Source organism: Echinops telfairi, unplaced genomic scaffold, assembly GCF_000313985.2.
Source record: "Echinops telfairi isolate 266 unplaced genomic scaffold, ASM31398v2 ScPeMD7_7424;HRSCAF=8462, whole genome shotgun sequence".
Classification (NCBI taxonomy): Eukaryota; Metazoa; Chordata; class Mammalia; order Afrosoricida; family Tenrecidae; genus Echinops; species Echinops telfairi.
In genome coordinates this window covers 53,075,941-53,085,457 of record NW_022111324.1, presented here as the reverse complement: position 1 = coordinate 53,085,457, position 9,517 = coordinate 53,075,941, and the positions used below count along the sequence as shown (strand labels likewise).

General features: G+C 43.0%; 1 pseudogene; it reads left to right on the top strand.

Moving 5' to 3' along the window:
• The window catches only part of LOC115872367, a 102,025-nt pseudogene extending 96,192 nt beyond the window's left edge, over positions 1-5,833 (top strand).
• The last annotated feature ends 3,684 nt before the right edge of the window (positions 5,834-9,517 follow it).

The window sequence follows — 9,517 nt, the reverse complement described above, 5'->3', positions numbered from 1 at the left end:
CACACACACCCAAGACAGAGCAAAAGAAAACAATACAATGACACCACCAAAAATCCAATGACAAAAAAGAGAGAGAGAAAGAAAGAAAGGCCTGTAAATAGTTCCAGGTCTGTTTGTTGACTTTTAGGAGTGTTTTCCAGTCCAGTCTGATGGGGTGCCACACCCTGCCCCAAAGTCTATTTTTGGCAATCCCTGGGGACTTCCTTGCTTTGCTCCTCTTGCTGCTCTGTGGCACGCCCTTAGCATTCGCCCCAGTCAACACCCTTTTCTGATACAAACTGTCAGCATAATAAGACTAGAAAGCTTTTAATGGGCATATATGCAAAACTAACAGGCAACATTAGACTCAACAAAACAAAGCTGAGACCTCTCCCTTGGAGAATAGCGATGAGCCTTCCCTTTGAGACCAGGAATGACAGAAGGATGCACGTTATCATCACTCATTCAATATTGAACTGGAAGTCCTGGCCATCTTAGTTGTCTAGTGATGCGATACCAGAAATACCACAAGTGGATGACTTTCGCAACAGAAATTTATTCTCTCACAGTTTAGGAGCCCAGAAGTCTGAAGTCAGGGCATTTGCTCTACGAAAAAGCCATTTCCCCCCTCTGTATTGGATCTGAAGGAAAGCCCTTTCAAGGATGCTTTGAACACCTGTGAGCCTGGCATCCCCTGGAGGTCTCCCTATGGTTTAGCACCAATCTTCCCTTTGGTCCAGGGGTTTCTCAGTACAGGGTCCCAGAGTCCAAAGGACTTGCTTCCCTCTGCACTCTTCTTTCTTGATGGCACTGAGGTGCCTCCATCTCTGTTTGCTTCTCTCTCTATTTAGCTCTGTAAGATTATATAGCCCACACCCCAGGGAAACTCCGCTGACGTCAGGTCTGGGCTGTGACCTCAGTAAGGGTGTTGCATGCCACTGTAATCCTTTTACAATGGATTGACTGATTACATCAGGAATGACCACACCGTTACATACGTGCCAAGTTGTACTCTTTATACTTAGAACTGAGTCTGTCCCCTGAAATCAATCCCCTTTTCGTAAAACAGCAAGACACCAAATAAAGGGTGTTACTGTAAGAGCAGTGCCTTACTTACAGCCCGTCAGTATGAGACCAAAAGGTCAAGAATTACCCAAAGCCAAAGTAACAAGGTCAGACTACTGGGACGCTCGAGCGCATGAAAAGGGGCAAACATAATGGAGGTTTGCAGACACACTGTGATCAATGTAACCAATGTGTCTGAACAATTTCCGAGGAGGATGGCAGTGGGAGCCTAACTGCACACACTTTTACCAAAAACTCCATCAAATGTTACCTTGAAAAATAAAAGAACACAGGAGTCTTTAAAATATCATTATGAACTTCCTCCCCTTCACCAGGCTTTTAAAATTCATTTTGCATTGCATGGACACGAAAGAATCCAAATTTAAAAGCGAAGAATGAATTTACATTTATTTCATTTTCTTTCTTTAGAGGAACTTAAAGAAAAGAGTTTACCCATTTGAAGATAATTGTTAACTATTGATGCGTGTAACATAGTCCTGGACAACTGTCGTTGTGGCTAGGGGTCCTTGGGTCAGTTCCTCACAACAGAGCAGGGCACAGCGCTCTCTCTCATGCCTGCGGGCATCATTGTGGGCACGACGTCAGTCCATCTCCTGAGGGCTTTCCTCTCCCCCTGCCCCCACACTCCACCAATCAAGATAGCCCTCGCCAGGGACTGGCCTCGCATAACAACAAGCCCCAAACCCATAACACAAAGTCTTGCCAATTTCACCTCTGAAGAGCAGCCTGGCCGGACTTCTCCCAAGACAGATCCGTTTGTCTTGTCTGCAGTTCATGGCACTTTCAGTATTCTTCTCCAGCACAAGTCAATTGCGAGGATTTTTCTCCAGTCCAACTTTCATAGGCATGCAAGGCAATTGAAAACACCGTGACCCGGGTCAGATGCACCATAGACCTCAAAGTCGCATCTTGGCTTTTCAATACGCTAAAGAGGTCTTGTGCAGCAGATTTGCCTAATGCAACTCAATTTTTGATCTCTTGATTGCTGCCTCCTTAAGCATTGATTATGGATTTAAAAAATCCTTGACAAATTCAACATTTTCTCTGTTTATCATGTTACCTATTAGTCCAGTTGTGAGGATTATTTTTTATATATTGAGCTGTAATCCATATTGAAGGCTGCAGTCTTTGATCTTCCTCAGCAAGTGCTTCAAGGCTTTCTCACTTTTACAAGCCAGGTGTGTCATCTGCATACTGCAGGTTGTTGATGAGCCTTCCTCCCATCCTGGTGCCACGTTCTTCTTCCTATGATCCAGCTTCTCTGATGACTTGCTCAGTTTACAGATGAAATGAGTATGGTGAGCGGATTCAACCCTGACACACACCTTTCCTGACTTTAATCCATGCAGTGTTCCTTTGTTCTGTTTGTACAACTGCTTCTTGACCCATGTACAAGTTTTCATGCACACAATGAAGTGTTCTGAAATTCTATTCTTCTGTGGTAGTAATATACTTGTCCATTTGAGAGGATTAAGAGTGAAGGGGTAGAGTCTAGTCTGTCAATCGGATCATAGTCAATGAGGCTTCTGTGTGGGAACAGCCTTCTCCTGAGAATTCTGGGAAATATGGTATTTCCTCCTTGGAGGTCGGAGACTCTCTGCTCACACCCTGGGAGACAGAGCAAGCTGACAAGCCACCTGGACCCCCCCTGATGCAGAGACCCCGCCAGTGCTGAGATGTTTCCGATGACACTGGATCCAAAGACTTTGTGCCCACTGGCCTGTGATCTTCTACATTCGGCATCATTGCATGTGTTTTGTGAGTCTGAAGAGGACTTTATAGATTGGTATCACATATGGGCTAATATCAGACTTATGGACTTGATCTGGACTGGGCTGGGATGTTTTCTAAATGTTCAATTGCTCTTGCATATAAATATCTTTTCTTATACTCATATATGTGTCCATGGGTTTGTTTCTCTAGTCTGCCCAGACTGACACATTCTTCCCAAGGTTATCCATGGTTTGTTATGATCCACACAGTTTAATGTTTTGCCATAGTCAATGAAACACAAGTCCACATCTTTCTGGTAGTCTCTGCTTTCAGCCAAGATCTATCTGACATCAGCAATGATATCCCTTGTTCCATGCCCCCTAGAGAATCTGGCCTGAACCTCTGGCAGCTCCTGTCAGTGTACTACTGCAAACAGATGTCGGATGATCCTCAGCAAAAATGTACTTGTGTGCGATATCGGTGATATGGTTCTATAGTTTGAGCATTCTGTTGGGTCGCCTTTCTTTGGAATGGGTACACATATGTATCTCTTGTAGTCACTTGGCCACACAGCTGTCTTCCGTGTCCCCTGGCGTAGACTAGTGAGTGCTTTCAGTGTTCATTAGCTGATTGAAACATGTCATTAGGGATCCCATCAATTTCTGGAACCTTGTTTTTGGCTAATGCTTTCAGTGCAGCTTGAACTTCTTTCTTCAGCCCCATTGGTCCTTGCTACTTCCTGAAATGGTGGAATGTCAACGAGTTCTTTTTGGTACAGTGTCTCTATGCATTCCTTCCATCTTTTGATGCTTCCTGCATCATTCAACATTTTGCCTGTAGAATCACTCAATATTGTAACTTGAGGCTTGAGTTTTATTATTTTTTTTCATCCTTTCAGTTTAAGATATGCTGAACATTTTCTTCCATTTTAGTTTTCTAACGCTAGGTTTTTGCACATTTCATTATAACATTTGGCTTTGTCTTCTTGAACTCTCCTTGAAATTTTCTATTCAGCTCAACTACTAGCTCTTTTAACTTTTCTCTACTCATCTGATCAGAAACTATCAAACTGGAAAAAATTCTCAGTGAGAAATACTATCTACTCAAGCAATGCTTTAAGTAGGCGAGAGTGAGAAACTATGAAATAGGCTCAGTTTAAATTGTTTAAATTGTTATGGTGAACTAATTCATACAAAGTCATCCTCACACACTATGAGTAATTCAAGCACATGAATGGGAAATAACACAATAAATGCCTAGCAATCAGCATTAAAAAAGAAACTTTACAAATGAGAGTGTGGGGTCCCGGAGCAGTGGTGGCCCTCTCAGCAGGCTGCTATTGGACGAGAGGGCCGGGGCAGGATATGGGCCACCGCAGATGGATGCAAAGCTGGCGAGACCTTTCTACCCGGAGGAGAGAAGAGCTGGTTGGTACTCTGAAACCTCTTCATTCTTTGTCTGTGACTTCACCCGGGATGAATTTCTCTCTGAAGACTTATATAATATGGGGACTAAATGAGCCTCCAAGCAACCTCCTATCTGGAAACTTCTGGTAGTTGGAGACACTCCATCTCTCCTCATATTAAGAAAACCCCTAAGGACCCTCAACTGGAAAGTTAAACTTTTGGATTGCCCCAGACTTTCCCGAAGGAGATGGGACTTCTTGTTGCCTTCTGCAAAAGAACTAAATCATTTGGAAAACTTGGACCTCTGGATCATGTGCTAGGGCATTGTTCCAAAGTAGAAAGTTAGAAGCGATGAGAAGGCCCATGACACTAATTCTAGAAACTTGAGGAGCATGGCAGGGAAATAGTGATGTGAGCACCTGGTGCCTCAATCAGGCTCCTGCATGGCTTCTCTGCAGAAGGATCCAGATTCTTGGAGAGGCGAGCGGTGAGGTGTGAGGGTATATTTCAAGAACAACAAGTCACAGCGATGAGCAGCATATGCCTTGTTGCCTGATTGAGATCTCAGTATTCTGCAACACTTCCTTCCTATCGCAGTCCTACAACCATCTCCTTCCACATGCACGTCACCTTTTCCTTTTATAAGAAAAAGAAAGCCAAATCTCTACCCCCCAAAAAAGTATTTTTAAAAGAGGGTTTAGATCAATGCATGCCCCCCCCCACCCGCCAGGGGGATGAACAACAGAAATATGGGTGAAAGGAGACAGCAGTCAATATAAGGTATGAAAATAATAATCATTTATCATTTATCAAGGGGTCACGAAGAGGATGGGCAGGGGAGAAAGGGAAACTGAGGAGTTGATACCAAGGACTGAAATAGAGAGTAAGTGTTTAGAAAACAATCGTGGCAACAAATATACTTCATATAATTGATGTATGGAATGTTATAAGAGCTGTAAGAACACCCAATAAATAAAGAGGGGTTTTTTTTTTAAATAAAAAGGGTTTATCTTCTTCATTTGCCTCATGGTAAGTACGTCTATAAATTTTCCTTCTGTAGTTATTAAGGAACCCTAGTGGCTAGTGGTTACTTATTGGACAACTACTTGAAAGGACAGCAGTTCGAAACTACCAGCTGCTCCACAGGAAAACGATGGGGCTTTCTACTCCCATAAAGAGTTACAGTCAGCCCCCGCCTCTCTCCCTGGCTGCAGTCCCAGCTTAATGTACTCCGTCGCTGACCCTCACCCACTGTCTCCACCACTGCTGCGAAAATGTCTACAGTGTGCCTGCAGGTTCGAGCGCTGCCTCTGGCGGCAATCGGAGACTGCAGCAGACACAAAGGCAAGTGGATGGGTTGGTGGACATCAGGCATGCCCATGTGGGTGAGGTGTTAGAAAGAGACCGGAAGCTTTTCAAGCTGGACGGCCAGGTAGAGGCACTGCAGCCAGGAGCTTCTCAGTTTGAAATAAGTGCTGCCAAGTTAAAGAGGAAATACTGGAGGAAGAATCGCAAGATGTGGGCAATTAGGATTAGCGGTGGTTTTCATCTTCCTCATCATCATCGTATTGTGTGAAGTGTTTCTTCATGAATATCCCATGAACCTCAAGACGGCTGCCCAAGAAACCGCTTCAAGACTTTTGACTTAGAACCTGTGATTTTATCAAGCTTACCTACTATGATATCTAAAATGATTATTTTTCGTTAGTTTGATTTCCATGAAATGTGCCTTCGTGTCTTAATACGCATGCCAGACTAGAAGTGTGGTGAGTTCTGCCCCCGGTGCGCACAGTGGCTTTCCCGATTCATGCACCGGCAGCCTTCTACAGGTGCAGGGACAGCCTGTAGAGCAGCGGTTCTCAACCTTCCTCAGGCCGCGACCCTTCATCCAGTTCCTCATGTGGTGGGGACCCCCCAACCATAGCATTATTTTCGTTGCTACTTCAGAGCTGTCATTTTGCTACTGTTATGAATTGGATGACCCCTATGAAAAGGCCGTTCGACCCCCAAAGGGGTCGCAACCCACAGGTTAAGACCTGCTGATCTAAAAGGACCGTCACCAATGAGTCATCGCTGGATCCCAGTTACGAAATTTGTTCCACATGAGCTCTTCTCTTCCTGGGGTCTCGTCTCAAGAGCCACCTTTTAAACCTTTGATTTCCAGTCTGCGCCTTCCAGGAAGAACATTCCTGCCGAGCATACATCTGTGACAGTAACAGGCCATGCTTGATGCAGTTTGCTATTCTTCTGAGTACTGCTAAGAGAATGCACTACTGTTTACAAGCACTAACAATGTTCTCTCTGTATTTACAATGAGATGCTGGTCAGGAGGTTTTGCACTTCTCATTAGCTATCAGGCTATTTACCTTCTTGTTATTGTTATGTATAACTTGCTATAAAATATACTATTTTAATCAGAAATGAACAACCCTTTGGAAAGTACTATTGTTATAGAACTGTGCCTGTGACCAAAGTTTCTATTTTGCCAAAAAACTGAATCCTATTAAGCATCTTGTAAGTCTGTTCCTGGCAGATAAACGCCGAAAAGTGGTCTTGTCTGACCATTTTACCCGTCAGAATGTCCTTGGGGCGAAAAGTTGTTAGGTACCTTTGCGTCAATTCTGACTCGTGGCAATTGCATATTTGATAGCGTAGAGGAGCTCCACAGAGCTTCCTTGGCCGAAGTCTCAAAAGAAGCAGACGGCCAGGCATTTTCTCCTCTTGAATATCTCTGAGCGGATTCAAATGGCCAAACTTTAGGTTCGCTTTTTAGTGCAAACCAAACCGTTTGCGCCACCTAGGGACCAATATGGATAAAGCATCCTGGGAAAGGGCTTTAGCTAGGGAGCTCCTTTTAAGGGACATAATCAGCTCTTACTGGTTTTTGCTTTGTTTTGTTTTGTTTGACAGCGAGTCTCCAATCCCCACCACCATTCTCTCTGATTCTCTTCACACAGACTGCTTGGGAAATGATCAAAACTGGCATTGAGCTTGCTGTTGCTGCCTCCTTCTACTGTTATAAACAGGTACTCGTTGAAACACAGAATATACTCCCACTCCTACGTCTAAATGATAGCAGAAACCTAAGTTTGCAATTACTCGTCCGAATAATGTTTTCAACAAGAGGACTACAGAGGGAAGGCTATATATCTTATCTCCTCATAACCTAACAATGACCTCATTATTCTCTTTATTATATACATATTATCTTACATTTCTACTGGATTTAAAGATTTATACAAATTTACCTCTCTTTATCATGCTCAATAATATCTTACATAAAGGAATCAGGAAATCTAGGATAAATTTCTAGCTCTGCTTTTTCTCTTTATTGAAGTTGGCTACATTTAAATCTTTTGTGTGTAATTTCCTTCTTTTAAAAATATTTTATTGTGTTTTAGGTTAAAGTTTATGCAGCAAATTAGGTTTTCATGCAGTCTGTTTTATACAGATTATTCTGAAACGCTGCTTACAATTTTCACAATGTGCTAACTGTCTCATTATTTCCACTCCGCTTGTTCTGTTTCGGTGGTCTAGCTTCCCTCTCCCGTCTTGCCTTCCCACCCTTGCTTTTGAGTAAATGCTGACCTTTGGGTCTCATGTAGTTGGTTGTTTAAGGGACACATGACTCACAAATATTATTTTATAGCCAATCTGTAAGTATTGTTCCCATCTATTGTATATAGGTCTACTATGAGTTGAATTTAACTCCATGGCAGTAGGTTTAGTGAATTTGTAAGTATTCTTTGGCTGACAGGTGACCTGCAGAAATAGTGTCAGATTCCAAGTTGAAAGGGTAACGTCTTAGGGGTTCCTGTAGTTTCTGTTGATCCATTCGGCCTGGCGTTGGCTTAGGGATTTGAGTGTCATTACTGGGTCCTGCGCGCCCTCACAACGGGCAGAGTTGGGCCTATTGCTGCAAACACTGCGTCAAGCGTCTCATGGAGGGCCTTCCCCTTCTCCACTGGCTTTCCACTCTACCAAGCATGACATCCTGTCTCAGGGACTGGTCGTGTCTAATAACATGCCCGCAAGTGCCCTAGGTCCTGCCTCATTTCCAGAGAGCAAAGTTGTGTTACCCGCGTACTTCAGGCTGTGAATAGGCCTTCCTCAAATTCTAATGCCACCTAGGTCCTCCTCTAGTCCAGGGTTTTTGGGGTATTTGCTCAACATGCAGCTTCAGTAAGTATGATGGAAGAATATTCTCTAGTTCTTTTAAGCTTTTTTGAGCCACAGAGGCAGTAAGCACCTTTCACAGCCCCTTCCTAGGACGGTGAGAAATGTGACTCGACCCGGATGCACTATAGATGTCTCAAGATGATCCATGGTGTTCAGGTAGTAGTGCAACACGTTCCGGCAAAATACTGGCATCATTACAAGTAAGGAAATGAAGACTCTGATACGTTTAGTTAGAAAATGAAGGAGAATCATTACAAAAGTGTGTATCTTAACTCTGAGGCCACTTAATATTTAAGGTCTGAGAGATCTAAGAAAGTGTAGATAAAGGGTCTCATCTCTAAGACTTGGTGGGCTGGTGCTACTAAAATGCCCCTCTACCTAACCAATTACAATAGCTTTATATATTTAAAGAACTATACTTTTAGTGCCAACATAAACAAGGCCATTTTATATATCTTAAATTTGATGTTACTAATACCATAGGACCCCATGATTGCTCTAGCTGGTATACACCCTGAAGGACAGAGAACAAAACACAAGATGCATGCACACCTATGCATCACAGCAGTTTTTATCATAACATAAAACCTCATCTGTAGATGAATGAATAAATAAACTCTGGTACATACGCACAATGGAATATTGTGCATCTCTTAAAGACCATTGACAAAACTGTCAAACATGTCACGACAAGAACACAATTGGAAAATATTAAGCTCAGCCATGTTAGTCAATCTCCTAAAGATAAATATTTCATGACACCGTTATTATAAAGGAACAAAATAATGGTTTTCCTGCCAAAAGAGAAGACCGTGAAGGCTATGCTGTGGCCCGCAGAGGGGTCCCGGGTGGAGGGGATGGATAGAGAGGAAGAAGAAAGAGTGCATGCCGAGGGATTCCTGGTATGCTACCACAGATCCAGTGCAGTGGGCGTGTAACTCTGTAGGATGGTTTTCTTTGCATATGTTTAATTCACAAATAGAAGGGAAAAGTAATCAAGGTAAATAAACATATATTTTTTTAAATAGAGAAGGGACACAACTTTGAAAACCCTCCATTTTCAAGGACCCATCACATTGAACTACTGGTCTATATAAGGTTCCACAGGAGGAAAAGTAAAATTGAAACCACTTCAGTGCTTTTGTGGCCCACAA